At 34.5% G+C, this 26,334-nt stretch overlaps 1 protein-coding gene across 8 annotated transcripts in view; it reads left to right on the forward strand.

Moving 5' to 3' along the window:
- The window catches only part of LOC124632886 (voltage-dependent T-type calcium channel subunit alpha-1G-like), a 131,261-nt gene that overhangs the window by 19,544 nt on the left and 85,383 nt on the right, over positions 1-26,334 (forward strand). For all 8 annotated transcript variants that reach the window (XM_047167876.1, XM_047167872.1, XM_047167874.1 and 5 more), the window contains exon 2: positions 7,288-7,407. The gene's annotated coding sequence lies outside the window, so the exon portion shown is untranslated. The remainder of the gene's footprint in view (positions 1-7,287; positions 7,408-26,334) is intronic.

A 26,334-nucleotide genomic window follows, 5' to 3' on the forward strand; every position in this document is an offset into this window, starting at 1 on the left:
TGATAGTGATACGATCCATTGTATAGATTGTTGCATATTTTCAAATACGCGTTCAGAATAAATAAACTAGAATGTGGCGTTTATTGGCCGAGTCCGACGATTTTACACTGTAAACAAACGTTTGCTAAATCTTTATGTGGCTTTTGTTTCTTTTATCTACGTACTGTTGTAAAGATTTAGTTGGGAGTGAACTCATGGTATATTGCGTTGGCGAAATCGTACGGGGTCCTTTTAGAATGGGTATTGTAATGATAAATGGAAGGATTCAGTGAATCTTAATAAGATATGGGAGCTTTCCTACACTGCAGTTCCTAGTGGGTAGGTACCAATTAACATTATGTAGTTAATTATGTGAAAAAATGTTGGGCATTTTATTTTAAACCTACCTAACTACTCTAGCAAATGAATAATATTGTTATGTAACTACAAATACTAGGAAATGTTTCATGTCATTAAAGTTCATAATACACAACGTTTTAACATTACAAAATAATAATTACGATCAATACAAATTCTACGTCTATAATACAGAAACATCGGGGTGCCCCGAGCGGCAATCGCGACTCCAATATTGTTCTGTCATTTCCAGATATTACGGAATAAAAAACATTATTTGATATTGTTCGTTCGTAATATATTCAGTATTTATGTATGTTTGTTTGTTCGTAAATTAATATTTTGAGTAAAAAATAACTGGGCGTGTTTGTGCTGGTTCGTTAGTTTACTTAATTAGACGATTGATTTTTCAGCAAAAGCTGGGTTGCTAATTGATGTCGCTATGCTGTTTAATTTTTATTTTGAACAGTCGTAATATTTACTTTCTTATAGTTTTCTGGTAATAACCAATAACGGAATCATTTTTTTAATTACTTTCCTGAGTAAAATCTTTAATGGACTGCAAGGATGTTCATCTACGATATTTTTTAAGTAAAGTTTTTACAAAATAAAGACACTGTGAACAATAAAAATAGTCAAGAAAATGATTGTGAAGATAATTTACTGCAGTAGTAGATCAAAAACCTTACATAATTTGTACAAAATATCACAAAATGGCGAAACTTTAAATAATATGCTGACAAAACCATTTTCATTTCAACATAATAAGTTGACAACAGTTTGGTCAGTTCATACATGAATTTTAAACATAAACTCTTATGAAACAGCCAACTGTCAACTTACTCTGAAATATGAAATTGAAAATATAATGCTACTTTTAAAACGAACTCAAATTTTAAAAATTTATACGTGTTATATTGCTTTTGGAATATTAAATTAGCTTTATTTTTTAATTACGAGCCTACCACAAACAACCCTTATTTTCGATAGAAAATATTTTACCTATGGGTACCTACTCCAAATCGTAAGAAGCCAGCCCCATCATTAATTATTTTGTAACAAAGCTTGGAAGAAATTCTTCTATTACAAAGAAGCCTACAAAAGTACAGCCTATATTAACCTAGGTCTTCTTAAGATTGGGTCCCGACGTTAAACGTGTGAGCACTTAAATTGCCTCGTAAAGATTCCTACATTCTTTCACGACAAACGCTGCAGTCATATTACCGCAGATTCGAAGGGTGTTTTTCCTATATAGAATGAGTTTTGGCTTGTCAAAGGAATTGGGACTTTACTTAATGAGATGCAGGGTATGACAGATAATTAATTTGCTAAAATATTTTTTATGCTGTACCTCTTCTAGATTCGGTATAGATTTCAGAAGAATATGCGTCTCTTGGCTAAATCTTAACTCGTTAATAGGTAACCAAATAATTGACTATAAGAGCTTAAATAGAGCCACAAGTTGGCACTATATTTGAATTTACACTACTCATTTCTTATTTTTTGTTATGTTCATCACACAAGTATCTAAAATACCATACTAAACATGCCATTTTTTATATTTCCGATAGCTGAATTTAGCCAAATCTCAGCGTTAATAGGACTTAACGAGTTACCATGGCAACAAATGTTCAGCTAAGTAATGAGAGTTTATTGTATTAGCGCGAGGTAAACTACTTGATAGAACTATTGTTCCACTGGGCTCACGGAGTTTCCAACTAAAGCTGTGATTTTCGCTTTCCCCGAAACGGTTATTTCGAGTGAAACTTGGGAATTTCACTTGTGTTACCGTGGTTACCGATTTTGTAAGGTGGAGTGAATATGTCTGCTTAAATTGGCGAAGAATCACTGTGGTTATTTTGTTATTTGTTTACAAAACTGATATTAAGAACAACGGGCCCAGCATGATACTAATATCAGTATTTGTTCTTGTTCATCATTTTGCAATTTAAAAATAAACATTATAATCAACTGACAGATTGAGACGAACTTCATCTCGTAAAAAAACTATGATTTTGTAATACTATTCATACAAAACAAAACTTAATAAAGGCAAGATCATTACTTTTTACCAGTTAAATCAGCATATACAAACAGATAATTAGGAGAAGAATAGTTTATTTAAAACAAGGAGCTACCCAAAGTGGGCACGTGACGATTCTCACTAGACACCTGGTTACCCAATCAGAAGTGCATTAACACATAAAATAACTACTATATTACGTTCCTATTCTTGAAGCAAAAACACCTGTTTCGTATCCAAACATTAGTGTATCGGAAACATTCGTTTTATCATATGCTTTTGTACACGACGCAGAAGAGTTTAAATGCGTAATACTACTCAAGAATTTTTGTACGATTATTGTTGCATTATGCAGTATACTTACTTAAATTGAATTTAGCAACAATTCCTCTCAATTTCATTCAAGATTAAAACCTAATAAATAAAAATGAACTGCTGTTCGTTAGTCTCACTAAAACTCAAGAATGGCTGGACCGATTTAACTTATGTTGCTTTTTAAAGTTTTATACCCACTGGTCCAGGGAAGGTTTAAACGATACGAAGTTCGCGGGATCTGCTAGTAGGTAATAATTTGAATCAACGATTAGCTGTAATTCGTTACAAATTTCTTTACACCATTCGTAAAATTATCCACTTTGTAAAATGTATGGTAGTTCGTTGTACCAGCAGATATCATTAAAGGCAACTGACTACACTCTCATTTTGCCGACCATACATTTATTCTACGTTCGAACGTACTCCGCATTACACGATTCGCGATTCGCTCGAAAATCTATTACCCGCTCCGAGATACGAGAATGGAATGATAAATCTCAACAAACATACGTATTTGATAACTAAAAAGGGGACTGGCTAATGCATAAGTTGATAACTAAAAGCTTATGTACGTCATTGTAAATAATCCGTAGTGTTGTGCTTACTTCTGATGGGGTAAGTACTCACTATGTTGCATTTAGAGCAGCAGTACCTATGACTTTTAGTCGGCCGATAGTTTTTGAATGGTAGTAAGCACGTAACAACGATTTGGCCGATATCAGACAGACTAATAACTGAATTCATATATTTCTTTAAAAAATCCTAACATCGGGCCAACTATCGGCCGACTTTTTAGTCTACATTATGCAGGTACTCTTACACAAATTCTCGATCAGTCAGTGGAAGAGAGTTTGAAAGACGCTCTATATTGTTGCGCTTTTCTTCGATAAGTTTCTTTTTCTCGACGTTTAATTTATTTTGAAGATGGTTTTTCAAACTATGTTCGTTGTATTGAGATCGACTAGAGAATAATGAAGAATTCAAGTACAAACATTTGTAATTAAAAATATACATCAATTTACTTAATGAATTCTGAGATTCGTAGAGCATTTTGTTCTTTACTGAAATATATAAGTACCGAATTACATAATTTCACACATCACAGTGGTAAACAGGTACATATTTACGAGTATATCCTCTTTGATATTGTTGAAATATCTGTATTTTCAATAAAGCAACACACGTCACGGACTACAAGTCCGAGTTCCTTAGATGTTTTCAAACTCAATTAAATTAATATTCTCTCGGCGTCCGAACATATAAATAAATAACAGTTTACCTCGGAAGCCTTTGAGCTCTTTATATACTTTGTCCTATTTATGTTATGTCATGGTTGAACTGCAAATGAATCTGCTAGAAAAACTATTTTACATAAAAAAATCTTTAGTAGAAAGTTGCATTTTACAGTTAAAAAATGTCGAGTTATTTTTGATATTTTCAACTTTTTGTCGATAAAAAATAACTTTCAGACAACCTTTGGTTTTAATTCTGTTCCATCAATTCTTAAAAATAAATTAGCTTCGTGTCAACGAAGCCTCAGAAGCCTGTTTGAACTAACAGAAATGTGAAAATAAGAAACTATATTAAGGTGTACTTAGATTACCTAATATTACAGTTATATCTACAAGAAAAAATCCGTATAAGATTTTCTCGAAGAAATAATATCGGTGAAAGCCTAGGATTAGAAAGCATTGTGCCTGATAAAAGGCAATAGGCTTTCGTCTTTGGGGACTTTATATAATGCTACCTGAGAACAGCGAAAGTGGCGAATGACGAAAATAGGTACCTACCTATATGACTGACAGATGTAGGTACCTACGTACTTATATATTGATGCTGTTCATTTCCTAATGCACTCTAGATACTGACAATGTGTGAAGACATAAAATACAGAATTTGATGGCATTAACGCAATATTTATCGAGCGATTAACTCAGGGTATAGGGATGTAAATGCTGCATAATAATCTAGCTAGATTACCAGGAAGTATTATAAGTGGCAGCTATGACTTTATGTTCATATTGGTATTACCATAATATGGTAGGCGCCAACCATGTGTTTTTGTTTCACATTCAATGGTATATTAAGGCTGTCTAAAAGTCACTTTATAGCATTCACCATGACTGCATCTGCCTTACTTAGATAAGGTTCTAACTCCTTCAAGAACGTGTAACAGCCAGCTAACCAATCTGAGCTAACAAGCAGCAATCACATTCATCATTAACGAGTGTATCGTGATCTTGTGACCTACCACGCCATCGCGTGACGGTCGCCGATAACAGGCGCTTGCATTAGTGTCGCACTTTGTAACTAAAAGGCCCGTGACGTCGTAACGGGTGATTTTTATACTCTTTTTTTTTTGTTAGAAAAAGGTTTTATTTTTGTACATAACACAATAAGCCAGCTTATTGTGATTTATATAGATTTTTATATACGTAGTGTAGTTACTTATGCTGAAAGACTACCAGTCTACTTCGCTCACTTGGTAATATAGTAAGAGCTGGACTAACTACCTACCTGAATAAATGTATGTAAATAAGGTAACGAGTTATGATTTATGTACTTCTCTACTAAACTTAATACTGAGTGGGAAGAACTTTATTGAATCAATACTCAATACACATTTACTTAATACAACTAATATAACTAGGTACATCTGTGACTACATTTTGCCATAGTATTTTTCATACACACTAATTAATTTACTTCTAAATTACTGACTAAAGTGTGAACATCTTAACAAATCTCCCAATTCATCAGCGGCACGTCTCAATGGTGCGTTTGCGCAGCTCGTTATTGTTTCAACAATACATTGATTTATGCGCCGTGAGTATTTGTAATACGTCTATTTTAATGTATTAGACAGGAATGTCTATGGTAGCTGCTGGAAATAGAACAAGCATGTGTAATTCGCGCGAAGTGCATAGTTCTTGTAAATCTGGTAGCTAGCTTTGTTTTAATCTAGTTTGATTTGGAATTACTTGGGTACAAGATGAGAATGTAGGTGCCGAGCTTTTATGCATTTATTCAACTAAGAAATCCATAATTACAGGAAAAAGATATAAAATTTGAATTACGTAGAAATGCACCTAAAGAGGAGGCGATAGAGAGAGGAGTGTAATGCATAAAGAGAACATCTTTGGCATTGTTGACACAATTGGATACGTCATAGCTAGTGATCAAAGAACACAAATATCAGAACCTAATATTTCAAGCACTAGCTAAACCTTCAATAATATTACTATAATTTAAATACATTATTTTAACCTGATTTTAAATTCAGAACTCCATCAAGTCTGTGTACTTGTTCTTTGAGTTGAACTAAATGCAATAAATCACTGCGAGTCGTTTAGACGCCGTCTCACAAAGGAATTCTGCTTTGAAGACAAATATTTATGTCAACATGTTCATTCTATTTGTCCTAGACTAATATTATAATTAGCTTTTATGGTTTTGCTATGCTAACCTGACATTCAGTTGATAAATAGCTCTTCTGAATATTTCTTTAAAAATATTTAACTGTTCAATGAAGATCTTAAATCACAATTGCTACAAATGTAGATAATATTTTTTTTTACTTTTAAACCACTGTTTCGTTATAATGACAGATAAAAATGGTTTTATAACACATTTAATAGGTAAATTATCCATGAAGAAAGAAGAGTTGGAATATAAAAAAAAAAAACTGTTTATGTTATAAAAAAATATGCTACAAATTATCTGCACCTAATCGCAAACCGCGATAAGGTTGCCCATTGTATTTTTAAAATGAGGATGTTCTATCTCTTGCTTGGCGCGAAAAACAATTTGAAATAAGAACACTCAGAGAAAATTAAATACTCCTTTTACTTAATTACTCTTAACAGCATAGAGGTTGGAACAAAAAGTTGGGTTGGTAAACATTATGCGCACATGGAGTGCACAAGGCTGATAACTTAAACCTAACAAATTACTGCGCTAAATACTTGAAAGCTTGATAAATTGTATGGAGAGATCGTCTCTGCTAATGGTCGTCTATGTTTTGTTTTTATTTCTTAACAAATCATTCGGTTCTATTTGGATAAAAAAAAAAACCTTTGAAAGATTGAAAAAAGGCCTATAGATCTATGGAATATATAATTCAGAAATCTTGACCCAAAGAGTACGATGTAATACAATTTATTAAGCTAACATATTGATTTTGAACCAAATTAGCTCAGAAATTTTATACACGTGCTTTGTCCCTTGAAAGAGATTCTTATCGATCTAGATTGGCTCTGTCAGATCCTGAGTACGATCATGAATAGGCCCCCATAATGGTAATCACAATAATCTGACAGAACAGCCTTCTCCAATCACAAACGAGCGAGCATACCTAACCTGTCATATAATTGAACATGCCATAAATAGAGACGAGCCTTGCGAATATCGACTATTCAATACGATGACTGACATCTCTATTAAGCACTTCACTATCGACCCATTAAATCAAGACATTATACTTAATTAGACTCGCCTTCATCCTCAAAATTCAATTACTAAAGTTAGTCTTAATAAAAATTGAGTTAGAAAATTGTGTTGCTTTATTTCTGTATTCTGTAAAATATAGACAAAAGATTTTCTACTTGTTTCAGATACCTGTCTTTTTGTGATAGCAGCTAACTAAATTAAAAGTTTGTCTGATCGAGTTCATTGTGTTCGGATAAGAAGTTTGATTAAATTCCACCAGCTGTTTCCAGTTCGGACGTTCAAAGGTGAGTAATTGGACCGTTTTGATGAGTGTTTAATTTCTATGTACATTGTTTTTAATATAGATTTTAAATAAAAATATCGGGTAGTACGATCATCATCGATAGAAATGCAATGTACGTGAATTCATTACATGTCTTTCTAGTAGATACCAAATGATTTGTACTTAGGAAAATTGTTGTAAGTGGTGTGACTTTATTTTTGTATATTGTGTAGTCAATCTCCACACTAGATACTGTAATGTGCTTGAAATTATAATTTCGTTTCACATATCAAAACATCTATCATCTACCTAATTGTGTTTAATTTATTTATTGCTTGATGTATACAGTTGTTTATAACTACATACACGCAGCATCCTGTAAGGGCGGAGCAAATTACTTGTATGTATACAGGGTTACTGGTAAGTAGACCGCATCCTTTCAGGAGGTGATAGTATAGGTCAATACGGACAAATTTGACCCTGGGATACACTGGGCAAAAGTTAACCCGTTTCAAGATAATCGAATTTCAAGATCAGTCGTCTAGGTACACGTATAACTTTTCATTATTAGTTAAAAGTCTCATTTTTGTGGATTTTTGTTTGTTTTTGGATAGAAGATGAATCATTTCATAATAACAAACCATAAAACTGTACAAATCTCAGAGGAAATTATAGCGAACAGAAATTACTTTTTTAGTAGATATTTTCTCAAAAATATTACTTTTCATTTTTTTGTGCAGAATACTTAAAAAACATCTACATTTATATGGCTATCCAAAAAGCCACAAAACACACAAAAATCCGCAAAAACGAGACTTTTAACTAGTAATAAAAATGTATACGTGTACCTAGACGACTTGTAAAGAAAAGATCTTAAAATTCGATTATCTTGAAACGGGTTAACTTTTGCCCAGTGTATCCCAGGGTCAAATTTGTCCGTATTGACCTATACTATCACCTCCTGAAAGGATGCGGTCTACTTACCAGTAACCCTGTATAATTTAAACAGTCTCACACAATGTCAAACATATCCATCAAATATTCTATTTAAGTACGCCATCCCATCTTGACCTACGTTTCACAGCTGATCGGCTAAACAAACGCTTACTTCCCTGTTGAATGACAATTACCTAAGTCCGCGTGCGGTTTAGCCTCGGTGCACACTGGCGTTTCTCTAGTATCGTGTTAACTGCAGCGGCTTGCACTTCATTATGCACATAATAATGATCTCAATGAATAACTATTATTACATTTTATTTTAAATCTTAATGTGAAGTGGTTCACATACTGTCAACCATATATACCTATCCCTCAAAATATTCTATCTTCATCATCCCATCTTGACCTACGTTTCACAGTTGATCGGATGAACAAACGCTTAGGGTGCGTCTACACGGTGCATGTAACTGGAGCAAGTTAACATGCGCAAGTGACCCGCGCTCACGCAAAAAAACAGACGAGTCGCTAGATCCGCACGTTTCTAAAATGCATGTGCCTCAACATGCGCAAGCTACATTTGATTTGGCGTTTCTCGAGTATCGTGTTAACTGCAGCGGTTTGCACTTCATTATGCACTAACTTCGCTTTGAGAACTGTTTAAGGTAATATTGTACGGTCAATTTAGCCGCAAATATTGGACTTGGTAATGTATTTGGCTTCGTACTGTAAAGCACGCTATTTGCGTTTGAATTTCTTGTGTGAATACTCGATGTAATTGACAACGTTTGAATAAGTTATTTGAGTAATTTATAGTCAGCTCTTTACAATTGTTTAAGGTGATTTTTATTCATAATTTAAGCCGAATTTAAATAAACCCCTGTGATGTTTTCAAATTGCTAAAAGAATACATTGAATAATATTTATAGGTTGTTATCTGAAATGAAATATTGAATGGAATACATAGATTAATCGCAAAAGCTCCGATTGAACACACATCTGCGTCCAATCCATTATTCATTAGTTCTAATGAATATATAAAACAAACATACTTTCGTATTCTATATTGCGTGTATGTAATTTAATTCAATCAATACCACAGCGTGTTTTTCATGTAGGTACAGGAATGAACAGAGAGGCAACATTTGTGGAGTGCCAAAGTGACCACAAAATCAGACTTTTAAAGCCTTTAAAAGCTAAATAGGTGTTTATTTTTCATTTTTGAAAATTTTCTTTGGTAAGCTTTCATAAGTCTATGTTATGTTACAATACAAAGATTGATAGTCTTCCATTCCAGGGTCTTGCTACAAAATAATTACCTACTTTTATCTCAAACAGCCCCAAAAAACATAACTGATAATTGATTATTACTTACCTACATAATTCCCTTTCCTCAGATCGAATTCGAGGTGTCATGAACACAAGGTCGTATAGAACACATTTGTAACAAAACGTGGTTCGCAATTGTCCGCAAATAAAGACAGATGGTTGACTCATCACCTCCCCACTGTATCTTCACTTGACGTATTACCTTCTTGGGATTACTTTATTTCTGTTTTCCTTTTATTTTTCTTTTCGATATATCTTATTCTGAGAAGATTAACACAGTTTTTTTGAACATATTAATATGTTTGGGTAGTAATAGATGAGTTTGGAATTTGTACTACGTAGTAGGCAACTGACGATTACATTTATTGATTGGCTTTAGATTGTGACGTCAGCATACACAGTACACAAATAATATACAGCAGGAATATTGGTATGTATCAAATAATTCTGTAGCACTACTGTTTTATGTGGGCGGAAATTCTTAAAATAAACAGTGTCAACACGATAAATCGATATTCGATATACATACATACTCAAAAATATTTATAAAAATGTCGTGAGGTCATATTACGTATAAAGTGTTTTATTTTATTTATTTTTAAATCAAGGATGGTCCAAAGATTTTATAAAAAAATGCTCAAGCTAAAAAATCTGCCCTTACACTAGACTCAAAATCTCTCTAAAACAACCAAAGTGACGCAACCTAAAGTGACGAATGACCATAACATTACATGAACTCTTACTCCCATTATACATTCCCTACCTAGTAAGAGATAGAGAACAAAAGAGTATTGTTAACGTCATAATCGCCGCGACGCTAGATAAGGCCGAGATAGTCGCGTAGTGTAGGGTCTGGCCTAGTTTACACCCCACTGTTGATAGCTGAATAGTGCTTTCTTGACTAAATGAATGTTGCTTCAATGCTTATAGTTTCTTTATGTGCTGTTTATTATTTGTTGTGTGAATAGCTGGAACGTCGGAGGTTTGTTTGTAGGTGTGTGGCTGAAGGAAAAGAAAATGCTTGTTAAATAGGCATCACTTGATTTTGTACCTGTATCTACAGTCTACCTAAATATTTTTCTCAATATAAAAATAGAACAAAATAGAATTCCACTTTATTTAGATGCCTGTCTACACGACGTTTTTAAATCAATTAATATGTTTCGGAAAGTACGTACGCTTGTTAATATTAATATAGACTCGTTCCAATAATAGATGTTAATTCCGTAAAACAGTCGCCCATTAATGTAATATGAGGTAAGCTCTTTTTGTTCCGTCCACGGTACGGTCAGAAATTAAGTAGTTATTATAGTTAATGAATGTCAAAGTTTATTTAAAAGGCCTACTCTTATATCTATATACATATAATAAATCTGTAAAAAAACTGTGTCTGTACATTGAATATATTAAAAAAATAATAATTGGGTGGGGTTTAGAAACAGTAATGGAGCACAAATCAAAAAAAAAAATTCTGTCTGTATGTCTGTATGTCTGTATGTCTGTATGTCTGTATGTCTGTTTGTTTGTACACGCTAATCTTCCGAACTACTGAACGGATTTCAATGATTTTTTCTTTGTTGTATAAGTATTAAGCCTGGTCAACATATAGGCTATAATTTATCTTCGAAACTTGAAGACCTGATGCAGAACAACAACAGACCAACAAAACTATAAGAGATACAAAAATGGTGTCATGGCAAAAATTGTTTCATGTGATGAGCATTTTCAGCTGAGATAATAAATTTGAAGATCTGGAACACCTGATGTGGAACCCCAAGAGCCCAGCTTCTCTGTACCATATACAGGTATGCCGTTTTAGCAAAAGTTGTTCAATTTGATAAGCACTTTCTATTGACTTATACAAATTGAAGATCTAAAACACCTGATGTGGAACTCCAGGGGCCCAGCTAGACTATAGCATATAGAGGTATGACGTTTTAGCAAAAGTTGTTCAATCTGATAAGCACTCTCTGTTGACTTATAAAAATTGAAGATGTAAAACACCTGATGTGGAAACCCAGGAGCCCAGCTAGACTATAGCTTATAAAGATATGACGATTTAGCAAAAGTGGTTCAATCTGATAAGCACTCTCTATTTTGACGTATAAACATCGAAGATCTGAAACACCTGATGTGGAACTTCAAGAGCAATACTACACTTGAAATGTATAGAAATGAATGTTATGAAATAGGTATGGTGAATCAAAAAAAGTAATTAGTCCGTCTTTTAGATAACCCTAAAATAATGGACACGTATTTTTTCTTTTCTCCTTCTCACAAACAAATAATAACAAAGATATAACACGCTTGAATTTTGTGTTAAGTCACTGCTTAGTACAAATTTTACATACCTAGACGTGGCGTCACGAGCCCCCACTCTCCGAATTTTTTGCGTTATATATATCTCATTATTATTTTGTATGTCTCTTCCAGACCTCGGGACTACAGAGTTCCGAATTTTTGGGAGGCAAACGTGAGGCCAAAGCCAACACGCTGAAGCCCTTTTGAGACAACTTTAATGAAATGGTGACACAAAACCGACAATTATCCCTTTATACACTATAGAGATGAACCCAAGGACAATCCCCGGTGAACGTCGTTAAAAAAAAAGACAATCTGTGCTATACCATTGCAAACTGTGGATGAATACTACTTGGGCTATTGTGATGGGATGCTAATGGACTAGGAATGGGGAAACTACGGGAACTATGGCTCCTGCCGATGACAATGTATTAGATACATGTAAAAATGGCAGGTGGAGACTCGCCAGCTCACTTACTGGGCCCCCGGGAATCTGTCACTGAATAGCAACAAAAGGGCAACAGGGACATGAGCGGCTGAAGTGTGAGGATACCTCGGCGGATTTTAAACGCAGATTACGCGCTCCCTGTGGGTCACTTACCACGAGGCACTTATCCTCCGAGCAGGGCTACTAACCCTGCTCAAGCGACTCCACTCTGGATGGTCAAGCCAAGCCAGAGGCGTGAGACCTACCCCCATCATGGTTCACTCCGACCGGCCGGAGATGGGGGACAGTATACTCTCCCTGGAGAACTCAGTATATATGCCCCGCGGGGTCGCTACTCCCCGTCATCAGCCTCAGATATCCTGCGATGCTTATATCTCATTATTATTGTCGTTATTATCTCAAGAGCCTTTGTCCCAATTATGTTAGGGTCGACTTCCAGTCACGTAGCAACTGATTACCAGTGTTTTAAAAGGAGCGACTGCCTATTTGACCTCCACAACCCGGTTAACCGCTCAACCCCCAACACCCCTCGGTAAAACTGGTCAGACTTACTGGGTTCTGACTACCCATAACGACTGCCAAGAATGTTCAATGACAGCCGGAACCTACAGTTTAACATCCTCTCCAAATAACGGTCATTGGTATCCAAAATATACGTAGAAAGTACATACGAACTTAGAAAAGTTGCATTGGCAGGTACTTGCCAGACCTGGAATTAAAGACGCACGCTCATACTTGAGAGATTGGTTCTCTACCCACTAAACCACCACGACTTCCACTAAGTCATCACGACTTTGTCATCTCAGTAACATTTAATGTTTTTTTACGTAATAATACGTGTAATATTTTTGCCACACACAACTTAAATGCGGACTAATTAGAGTCACTACTTTTATCCCTATGGTCACGTCTATTGCGGTTCAGTTCTCAGCGTTTTGTTTAGTCTGCTGTGCTTTTGCCGTTAAAGTACAAAAATTAAATATATGGAACATTTCTAATGGCTATGCGTATTCCGTTGTTTTCAAGTCAACGGGCCCTTAAAATTCAATATCAGACGATTCAGATCTGATTTTGCTGACCCCGTAGTCGCTGGCATAAGGGACAGGATCCGCGTACGAAGTCGCGGGCAGAAGCTAGTCTTTAATAATTAATTATATTTTCGTTATTTAATAGTCTTTGGTGCTGAACTTGAAATAACCAATCACAAAATTGTGTCACTTTGCCTACCTATCTGTCACTAATTTCCTAATTGCACGCATTTCCATGCCACGATATAGGTCAAGATACAAATAAACCCAGATAACTAGGTACAAGCTATTCACTTGAAAGTTAGGTAATAAAGTAGTTAAAGTATAAGCAGTCACTTTAAATAAGCTTCGTTTAAGAGCGAGCAGGTTAAATAACAACGTTAAAAACTTACCCCGCCAAGTGGCAATTAACAATTTCTTGGAAAAAAACGCTCCGTAAGGTTTTTTTTTGTTAGAAAAAGTTTAATTTCGTTGCTTTGAACGTCATGTTTTGACAAACTTTCTGCAATAAGATAAGACTAATTGAAAATTCTATGCTTAGATTAAGAACTGCATTTTTTTTTGTAGAAAAAAGATCTAACTTTGTTTTTAACAAGAATAATTAACAGCAGATGTTACTCAACTTAAAAATCTTTCGCTCAACCTTCAAAAACTTTTTTCTTAATACATGCACAGTGACATATTTTTAAGACTTATTTTTATTTAATTGAGCATCGAGATCTCTAAAAAGAACATTTTCCGAGCTCAAATATAAAAAAAAATCAGCGTGGCCCAACCAATCATAAAATCATTATAAACATATTACAATTTTATCTCGTAATTCACACCATAAAGCACACTCATGCAGCCATAAAATCCGATTCTGAATCGATTAGCGCATCACCCACACTAGGTAATCGGAAAAACATGCCATTTCCGCGAACATTTTTCTTTGATAAAGCTAGTCGATTCAAATCGATAGCTACAATCATGTAATAAGGCACTCGAGTTATAACGAGCAGGCGAACAATTTGCTCTAACGAGTGTGAACGAATCGTATGAAGCATATGACTCTCTCTCGTCATTGGCGTACTTATCAGAATGTCGATTCGATTTTGGAATCGAAAAGATTCGTTCAAATCTGGTAGGTCTATACCTATTATTAATAGGAAAAAAGATATGTATATTTTTATCTGTTTTTAACTAAATTATTTCAAAAACTTTCACTTAAGACTATAATGTTTTTAAGCACTACCAAAGTGTCGCCGCACCATATTTAATTTAATAGTAAACTATTTCGAATTCCTTTCTACTACATTAACCGGTCGCTTAATGGAGTAGAAAACGGTTGTTTTAAGGGTCCACTTATTTTAAGTGAATCCTTAAGTACTTCCCTAACTTTTGTTAGGTCGGTTTGTAAGGGATTTACCTTTACTGAATACTAAAACTTACTACTTACTAAGTTGAATCAGCTTAGATACTCTTGTTATGTAAATAGGAATTCGAAGTGAGAAGTTCTACTTTACGTGTGACTTAAAAAGTATTATGTGACTTTGGAAAATAAGCCCTAAGCCAAGTTGTAAAAGCTTCGAATTACATGATAAATAAATGAAACAAATAAGCACCTTGTTCGAGAACTACACTGAAATAAGCCATTTATTTGCAAAACGGTCTTTAATCAGACTTTGTAGACAAAATAGAATAAGACTATCGCAAATCCGTTTGAGCATTTCCCATCATCCTTGATGAAAATTGTTCCCTGATTCAGTTCTCGCTTTGCTCAAAGAAACTGTTCCAGTCTCATTAGCATGCATACGACTCAGATCTTCCTTTTAAACATTCACTTCATTGAAATATTCCTTACCTTTGTATTTCTTCTTTCATATCTAAAAATCAATCGACAAGTGCTCCCATTCTCCACATAAAAATAAAAGACAAAAATATTATAATGCTATCTACATTTTCATCATTTTGCTTAACAAAATCTGAATAAAGGTTTCAGAATATCGAGTATCGAGAAGTGGCAGTTATTCGATAAAGTTTATTCGCAATCTCGGCTTCGCTCGATATAAGTATCGAGATAATGTTATATCGAGAGCGAGCTACCTACAGAAACCTGTCATTCGGCAAACTCACGTCACGTGTGCGAGGAATATTAACGTCATCAGCATTGAATTGAAATCCGTTGCAATTGGAATGTTCGAGATTGAAATACTGAATGTGACTAACGACTGCTTGTTATTTTATGTTGAAAACCGTGTCATTACTGTTTTATGAGTTATTGAATAAATATGAACACGAGCCAATTTTCTAAATCGCCTTCATTACATCATTTTCTGATCACTGTGTTTATCGTCCCTGAACACGAAGTATGATTAGGTGGGGAGTAGGAACTTTATAGTTCACTTGATTTGAAGCTGTTTATAGCTAAAACATACCCGTACCGACCTTCATGGATTTAGGTATATTTGTATCAACCTAAATGAATTTTCACTCGATAGCTATGGAAACAATATACAGATACATTTCAAAAGAGTCCCACTTGAAAAAGCTTTTGTGTTTGATTTTCGTTGAACTGATAATCCCGTTCTGATATTTTAGTCGGAAACCGAATCGTTGTTATTGGCAGTTACATGGAATTTCGATAGAATACCATGTCGACTTTGTTCGTTGCAATAGGTTTTCAACTTTTATTATATTATTTTTGAAAAAACTCGAGTATTGACTACAATACTCGAGTTTTTTAAACGAACTATCGTTTGGTGGTTTACATATTGGAGCAAAAAATATATTATTATATATTTTTATAATTTATTGCAGTATTGTTGAGGACGCACTTGTGTACTTATGTTATTTCATAAAGTATATGCCTAATATGAAGTTTAATTATGCCAATCATAGTACTTTTTATGTGTATGATATTTCAATTAGGTCACAACATTAAAGATATTGCTCCAATATCTACATAACTATTTCATTCTCTGAAATTCGTGTTGTTTGAACGATTCACTAAAACTTACTCATTACAAATGTTTGTTTTGCTCTGTTTAAATAGCACTCAGTGTTTGACATTTACATGTATTGTTTCACTAGAAGTTGAAATTGTTTTGACCACTTTTCTATAACTACAAACAATTAGTGGATTCCTTTGAAGATGGATAAATGAGTTTGAGTAGAAGTCAAACTTCAAAGTACCCAGGTATATTGGTTCTCTTTAATAATTGTTAAGAAAAGTTAAATGCTTATTCATACAGACAGTTATGTACAACGGCGAGCTTAACCCAGAATTGGGTTCTCTTACAGCCAACTTTAAAGCGATAGAGATATTCGATAGAGGTAGGGTCAATTAAATGTAAAAATGCTTTTATGCATTTAGGATATACCGGAAAACAATATTAAATTAAATGAACGCAACGATATAATTATAACAAGTAAGCTAACCGCCCTGTGTCCTCTAAGAAGAATTTCATCACGATAGAACGTTTTCCAGAACCCGAAAAGTAGCCTGCAGTATCAGCAACTTTAGTCTGAAATCAAGAAACATCAATCTTAGAACGAATTTAATAACGTTATTGGTTATCAAAATAACAATAACTTTTTACAGTAATTTATATCTTAGGTCTCAACACTGGCTCAAAGAAAATATTTTATTAATTTTGCTTTGACATAGATCAGAAGGGCTTATAAATTGTTTCTTTATAGTTTGTTGTTTGAAACAAATACTTGGCCGTCAACATACCCATTAATATTAGATCAAAATATTTTATTAAGCTTCTTTTGTGGTATAATGCGTTTTTAATATTTTATTTTAAAAAATGAAGGTAAGACCCAAAATAATCGTGAACAAAAGACGAACTGTGTGTAGCCACAATAATTACCTGACTGTAGTATACTTAATTTTGTAATGATTAAAAAAATAACTAAGCCAAACCTACCAAAAAATAATCCATCACATATTTTACATGAAAGAAAAATACTATCTCAACTTTATCCGTAAAGTAAAGCAAATAACAAAAGTACTTTATGAAACATCCATTAAACTGCTTGTATTCAGTAATCTCGCGGGAATAAATAACGAAAATGTAATACTGCTACAAATAGAGGATTTAACTCCCAAAAGATTGCTATAAAATGCGTAAACTGTGCCTAAACGATACCACTCGGGTTAAAGCCAACACTCCATCAAAAGCTACGCGTACGATATTTTTGTCTTATTAAGAGTACCCACTAGCACTCTGCAGACTAAACAGTCGGGTAACAGTTGGTCCGATGGTTGGCAAGAAATGATTTTCAAAGAAAATGTTTTAGTCAAAGTTTTCAGTCAGTCTGATACCGTCTATATACCTGATCTTTGTAATGTGCATACCTCAGTTCATCTTTATTCTGATTGATGAGCCCAAACAAACTATCGGCTGACTAAAAGTTCCCAGAGTGCGTGTACTCTAATCCTTTTAAAAACTCGAGAGCTTTTGAGCGAGAATTTTGGTCGCACGTTGGATTAAAAATATCGTATATTGGCTTCATACCAATAAGATAATCCGATTATACGGAATCCTTTTGCCAAAAAAAACTTAGCTTTATCAATTTCATGATTGGTTTTCTTTGGCGTTGTTTTTATGAAAGTTATTTATTTAGTCAACTGGCAATTTGACTAAATTATACGTAAGCACGAACGCCACATTATCAAATATCAGGTACTTAATATGAATTTCTTCCGGGACTAATTGTTGTTTATAAGGTTTCTCTGAAAACTAATTATTTAGAATTGGCTTATTTTTTAAATAATGCTACTCTGAGAAATAGTATCAACAAATTAAATGGCATCAAAAGTCATGTTAATTGATCAATGATTAACATAGATTTCACTGATATTTTTTTATTTTTTTTTTGTAATTTATCTCTGTTCAACGATTGTCCAATATTATACTAAAAATAATCTTCCTAGCAACAATATTACAGCTACGCTACAGCTTAGCTGACGGTGTAACATAACCACTAATCCTTTACTTCACGTACACCACCGTTTATTGCTTGTAAAATATTAAAAGCCACTCAAGTACATGTTACTTTCATTTTCCTTTATATTACCTCCGTCAGGCGGTAGATCATGTGACGTCATGCTAAATTATTACGAGAGAGATTAATAAACTGTCTACATGAAGTTATAACTTAATCTTAGCCTTCAGGATTGTGAATTGAAATCAAAGGGATTGAAGTTAAAGTAGACTATAAAGTACATCTGTTACAAATGAAAATGGAGATCGATAACTGTAGAAGTAAAACTACGGATTTATTTTCTTGTAGATATGTAATTTAAACTGATTAAATAATTATTCAAGTATCTAGTTTTAAAAGTTCTTTAAAAAAGTATAAGAAACAGGTGGCAAATTAAACTTTCGTTTTAAAGTAATGTGACAGGTATTTAGCTACTGGTTGTTTAGTTGTTTATGCTTAGGCTTCACATTGTATACCAGACCAAGATACCTATTTATAATTGCTTATGTATTTAAACTAAAATAAACAATCGATATGCCTATATAAACTTCAGCCCTACATAAATCTACGCCTGTGTTAACAAGCCGATCTAATTTATAGATTCTGTAAAGGTTAAAAAAATAGACTAAAAAAACCACTACCTTATTTATACGGCGTTATATTTATAAGCTTCAGACGTCGGTCCAGGGTGCCTGCGTTATTTAAAAATAATATAAAAATGCGAAAGAAGGTTCATCTGCTCGGAGGCGGCGGGGCGAGACCCGATCGACGGCAATTTATAATGTACTGGTTCTTATAACGGACTTAGGAATAGATTCTGAAATAATAATTTTACAAAACTCGCCAGGAAATATCTGATATTTTTCAATTTCAATTTTACTTGCCATTGTTTACGAGATTTATAAAATTTACGAATGTTGGGCTTCCTTTGTTATTCTAAAAGAAGCCCAACATTTTTGACAAGCATAATACCTACAGCTGAACAGTTCAGTATCTACAAATTAAATGTACAATAGAAGCTCTATATACTTCAATATATAGAGTATTGATGTCTTTCTCTTTCCTTGAAGCTGTAATGGAACGTTATTTCTATTCAAGATAAGATCTACATATACGCATGTATGTACTCATCTTAAAACATTAATGGCCTTACTACAAAAACTTTAACAACTGTTTTACACTTGTCTAAAAAAAATGTGGCTCCAAAATGAACCTTATGTCAACGTCATAATTTGAAATTTTTTTAAACAAGTCTTAAACTGACGTTAAAAAGTTTTTGTGGTAAGACGGTATAGCTTTGATTTGTACGCAGTCGCTAGGAGAAGCGACGCAACACCAAGTGTAATATAGTTTGGTATGATATGTGTAGTACAAGACAGTATTATTTAATCCGAATTAACATATAGTTTTACTTACTTCTTAAACACAGTTATTCATTCATATTACCTATTTATGTGCATTCCACAGTTAAATTAATATATTTTTTATTGCTTTCTTTTAAAACAAAAAAGTAAAATATACAAGATGGTATATGTATAATGAAGCATACACTGGTTCTGCCTTACTTATAAAATCATTTCACGCATTTCACCCGTAATTTATCTAGTAAGAAAATGTAAATAATGTATTGTAGTACTTAATAACTCATAGTAAATACTAGAGGGCCGTTACTACAGGATTTATTCCGCTAAATAAATGGGATTGTTGGAATCATGCCATAATATTGACAAATAAATTGGCCGACCTTGATACTACATCGGAATGTTTTGCTAAGAAATATGACTGCCTTAAATAATACTGGAAATATTCATAAATAATTTAAAATGAGTTGTTTGGCATTATTAAGTGGAGGAGCTACATTGTTTCATATTTTTTGTGTTTTATAGGCCTCATATAAATTAGACGTGAATGAGCAATACAAATATTTTTCCGCCTTATCCTACTAATATTATAAACGCGAAAGTTTGTATGTATGGATGTATGGATGTTTGTTACTCTTTCACGCAAAAACTACTGAATGGATTTTAATGAAACTTTACAATAATATAGCTTATACATCAGAATAACACATAGGCTACAATTTGTAAACATATTGTTCGAAATACTAAACCTGCGCAGACGAAGTCGCGGGCACCAGCTAGTAAAATATATATTTGTAAATCCGTGAAAGTTTTCAGTAAGTATGTCAAGAATTTGTAGCCACTATACTAACAATCGTTTTGCTTTAAGAAAGCTCGTCACTCAGAAAATGTTATCTTTATAAGTATAACTACTATATCACAAAAAACTCCGAAGTATCCCACGAATCGTTTTCTACCCATGCCCTTTCGCCCTGCCTTGTACAGGCCTGTAACCGTTTTTAATCACTTTCATCACAAAACCTAAAATTTTCTATATTTTTCATACCGATAACCCATTTTCCACACCGTAAATCCATTTCTACGAAACTCCAGTAAAATAATCAGTAACTTTTAGTCACTATACATCACACAATACCCGATACCCAACAGACTGACCCAAAAAAAAAGTTGAAAAAATGATTCTCAACTCAAAAAAGGTCGTGCTTCCACGAATACAATGAAATGCTCTTTGCGGTTTTACCAACACGGAGGTTTCTACACTGTGTATATTTCCACAAGGATTGTCCTAAAATTGTTGGTGCTTTGTTATAATTCCCTTAATTAAAGAGAGGTTATTGACCGCATTTTCACACCACATACGAATATGTAGATAAGGAAATTATTGAGGTTGTAAAAAATATTTTAGGCCGTTCAACAATGGAACGCTTTGTTCGTGGTTCGTATTTCAGAATGTTTTAATGAAGTCGCCTATTATAATAGCGTGATTACAATTCTACGGGTAAGCCCGTATTTTGTGAGCCATTTTTATTTGTTGTGTACTGTCTAAAACATACGCAAGCCTAGGTATGTATGTGTGAAAGCTTTTATGTTTCAAACTATATGCAGCTCAGCAAAAATAAATGTGAGTAAGATAGTTTTGGCGCGGAACTTGCATGCCCTCAGAAAAAAGTCTTCATTTTTCAATTTCTATACACACCTAAACATAGAGCCTTCTATTAATTTGTCGCTTGTTAAAAACTCATACACTTCTCTCGTTATAAAACATTATAACTAGATTAAAATACAGATCCATTACGAGTATTAATCAGTGACAAGGTGTCATTACGTCGAGTTACAAAGGTCGGTGCATGTCTGCCGACTAGGCCGGTATCACGTTATCAAGCGCATTGTATTGGGCCAGTACGATGCTCCCACAATCCACACATACTGTGTGCATGGTGCAATTGCATTCGATATTTGAATGACTTGTTTCTGCCGACGAGAATTCCTTTTAAATGGAGAGCGAGTTCAAACGTACTTAAGTGTTATGGCTACATTTTAACAGATATGTTAATTTTTTTTTTCATTTGTCCGCCAACGCTATAACTACGCTAGTTCACGAATATATGATTTTGATGAATGTAAGACGACGTGAATCTCAAAGTATGACATATGATTATAATAACTAATATTCAATAGTAGCAGTCAGTATCTGATTGATCGCTGAAACTGAAAACAGTATGCTTCAGAGGCGGCTCAAGCGTTTGAATCAACATTACATCGTTGGAGCCACGCGCCAATCAACACAAACTATAAACAATGTTCTCGTATCTAGAGCAGGCGTCAATGAGTCGGACATTCGGTAAAATTCATCTAATTCCGGACTTCGGAGTTCAAAAAACCGGAACATTGGCACCCTCGATCGCTTAAAACTCGGCCTACTAAAATAGGTGTGTGCAATGCCAGCCGGTCGCAGGACGGTGATCAAGCGTCGAATAGCCCAATGGCCGCCAGTTACAGAGACAATACATCGAGATGAACTAAATTGTTCGGCCTGTGAAAAAAGGCCGAAAAACCTTGGACATCTAGATTCCGTTTTCATCTATTTCTGCTTTTGCTGCCAGCAATATCAGTATGAATCTAAATTAGGCGATGTGTTTCAGTAATGGAAATGTATTACATGTACTGTGACGTCATACTTCAGTTGTTATTTTGTAAAATAAATTGTTTGTATATAAACTATAGAAATAATGAGGTTTTCAATGGAAAACCATTTGAACTAATGAAGGCAATGGAGCAGATCACGGTAATTGGCCGTAGTTAAACGTTATTTCCTCATTGTATCGAAAAGTTATCGGTTAAGCGAGCATCGCTGATGGAAAATCGTGATAATGCCAACCATTCAGTTTTTCAGCGTAAAATTATTTATTAACATGCAATCTTTGTTATAAAATAATAGCAGGAAATATAATGTAGGTACATCCATAAGAGAAGTAGCTCGGTTGATGTTTAGACAACAGTTGCGTAGTTTTTTATCAGAATATGTTACTCTTCTTTTTTCGGTAAATCTATAAAATTCAATGAAGAACATAAAACCATGTGTAAAACAATAAAATAATTGCAAATTATTGGGTAAATTTTTATTTGCCCATATATGTGCGGAGTTTTCTCATTGCTACTACAAATTTTTTAAATCACTTCGTGAATAATATGCGCTTCTGCATTCCGGTCACAGATGCGTCTATTCCCGTTTACTTATCTCAGGTACAACTCTGCAAACGTTTTGTGCCCCCATGAGGGCTGCAGTTGACTTCTAAAGCCGATAAAATAATGTAAAACAGTTGTGTGGAACTGCGGAAATACTGCATCAAAGGCTATGCAGACGACAGGATCACGTACTGAAAACAGAAAAGGTAGATAAAACAATATACTTGAATGTAAGTTTATTATATTTTTCAAAGGATTTATTTTCGAGACCTGTCTTTCTATGTGGTGGCATGGTTGTCTGATCTCAAGACAGTGAGACGATATGAGGGTTATTCATACATGGGCGGCGGCGACCTCTCGTGGGCGGCGGCGACCTCCGCGTCCGGCCCTGGTTCAGGCCATGGTCCGGGGCGAGAGGGAATGGGATGCCGTCGCCTCCTTCTGCGAAGCGGTCATGCTCGAGAAGGAGGAGGCGGAACGCCAGAGAGTACGCACCTCTCATCCCGGCCGCCGCGCTGGACCAGGTAGACACCATGGGCGCCGGGTGTCGCGTGATGACTCCCGGCCACTGTAGGCGTGAGTCTGTGGGCGGTGAGTTTGGGTGGCTCATCGTCCCTCTGTCTGCTTAGACGACAGACCCGTGTCGACGGCGCGCGTTGTTCCACGCGCTCCTCAAAGAGATGTCAGCAACCCCAGCGGGGCCCAGCAGGGCCAAGGCCTGTCGGGGCGGCGGGTTGTTCGAAAGAGATACCGCGGCCCTGGTACATAAAAGGCCTATGACGGAACACGACGGTTTTTAGTCAGTAAGAGTCTGACACTCCCTCACCGCTGCTAACCCACAGCGGGAGGGGTCATTTGATGATTTTTAACGTCGGAAAAAAAAGGGTTATTCATACAAACAAAAACATAATATAAATTACTTACTAATTATTTTTTTTTTATTTAAATATAAATCGTTTCACCCTGCTATACGAGAAATTGGGCAAGATTAAAAAAAATATCGAATCAAGACTGGGAGTCAACTGAAAATTATTAGTACTACTTGAAGTTATACAAGTAGACGTCTATTGTATTATTATGTCTGCCAATTAATGCCAGTACCTGATAGGACTTTACCTACTTCCGATTGGTTAATATACTCCACTTTCTGTTGAGAAGTATATTATCATATTAATTATCACTTCATATGAATTTCAGTACTATCATTACTCAATAAATACTTTATTATTGTTGTTCACATCACTGTTTAATTGAATTCTGAAATTTATTATTTAACATACAAATAAATGAACATTGATGTGCGAAATATTATCCTGCAGAAGAGGACTGTGATACGCTTTTTGGAAATTACTTTATTAAATTGTAAGTGGATATTAGTGCATTTAATCAATTTACCTATATATTTTTATCTGTCTACGTCTTAAGTGGTTAAAGCCTCTGAAGTTTGAATGCGAGGATTCGATTAAAAGTCATATACGTGGGAAAGATGAAGATGAAGTGAATTATGCTCATTTTTTTTCTCTGTATGAGGCTTATGCTATACAGTGGAAAAATAAAGAGACTTATGAAGACGACCTACCCACGAATGCCAGCTCAAAATAATGATCTTCCATCCATCTAAATATAGAAAACTCAACTCAACGATATTTCCTTCGTACTCTCGGCAAATATTATCTCGGTTGAATAAATATTGTATTATTATCATTGATCAGCGGACTATGTTCAACAGGCAACCGCCGCCGTTAATCCCTCATTAACTATTATTGCAGTATTAATTAACAACGATATAATAATGTAGTACTACATTTAAATCCCCCGTGTAAAGCTCGCTGCGTTACATTCGTATTTGTGTTTATTTCTATGAACTGTATTAACTGTGCATATTCGTACATAATAAGTTTGTTTAAATAGTGTACTTTTGTTATGTTTAACTTATGTTTCTATTATTCTCTATACACTCTCTACATCTCGTTCATTCTGCTTCTTCTATCCCAAATTAGCTGGAAGAGTAATTATCTCTAGACATAAGCTGTACCTACTTACCTATTCATATTCAAAAATTTGTAAATAAATATATAAATTGACATGTAGGTACATACAAAATTAACTGTAATTTTGTTTCTTCTTAGACAGAAAACTGAAACAAAAGAAAAGTTACTTAATTCTACATTTAATGTTCAATGTAGGTACCTAGTTATTCGATAACTAAGTACCTATGAGCGATGGTATTCAGCTATTTTCAAGCTAATTTCACATTTAACTGTGGAACAAAATCCAACTGAGTATGATAGTCATTCATAAAATTAGCACAATACATCCATTCACAAGCGTATACATTGTTGTGTGCAGCTGGGCCACTCTGTTGCGCATGGAATGAAAATCTACTAAAACATAAGTCATTTCAAGGAAATTTGAGACTAAAAACCACAGGCAAAGCAGCTAAGATGACTTAAGCAGCCAAAACGAGAGCAGTCTATAAGACTTAGCTTCTCAGGAATTTTCAGAGAAAGTTACATATGCCTTTGGATTCGAAGGACTAACTAAGAAGAGACATGGTCTGGTTCTAATAAGTGAAAGCCTGACAATCGTTGCTACTCTCCCAAAAACCGTACTATCTAGGTATATCATAATTCTATAAAGGAAAATATCACTTTATATACTAAAAAAGTCCATGATATTAAAACGTGCCCGTAAAATAAAAGTTACCTACTCCAATAGAGAGGCTAGACTCTAGAGGAAATGTATCTATAAAGTGTAAACAGGAAAGGCTGGCTAGATAACACAGTGTAGTCTAATGTTAACCGTGTGTTGGCCTGTTCACTTAGTTGTTGTTCTAAGGTTAGATTGTTGCCGATATTATTCTGATTGTGGATAGGGAAACTGAGCGAATTTTCATTTGATAAATATGAAATATTTATTTTGTATTGGATATAAAATACACACGATGACAGACAAGGCAATCCTTACCAATATTAATGAATGCGAAAGCAACTCTGTCTTTCACACAAAAATAATTGAACCGAATTACTTATTACTGATACTAGCTTGTATCCCGTTGCTGAAAATAGTTCTCTCAGGACGCAGGATGAAGTCAAACCACAGCAAAACTTTACCAGTCCTTCAAAGGAGTTGGCTATACTGCACTGGACTTATATTTTAAGGGTCCTCGTTACTGATATCTCGGAGCTCTTGCATCCTAACTGTCCAGTCTTAGTTTGTTAGCAGACGAGAGCAGTTTACTTGTTAACTTCAAAAGCGCAGTCCTTTTGCATATAGCGAGGAAGTCTGGCGTTTTGCGAAGTTATGTTATAGACTTGTTTATTTATTTTTATGTTTATTCAATTTGTGGCATAAACCGAGCTTATGCTTATATTTTACACAGAAAT

This window comes from Helicoverpa zea, chromosome 9, assembly GCF_022581195.2.
Source record: "Helicoverpa zea isolate HzStark_Cry1AcR chromosome 9, ilHelZeax1.1, whole genome shotgun sequence".
Classification (NCBI taxonomy): Eukaryota; Metazoa; Arthropoda; class Insecta; order Lepidoptera; family Noctuidae; genus Helicoverpa; species Helicoverpa zea.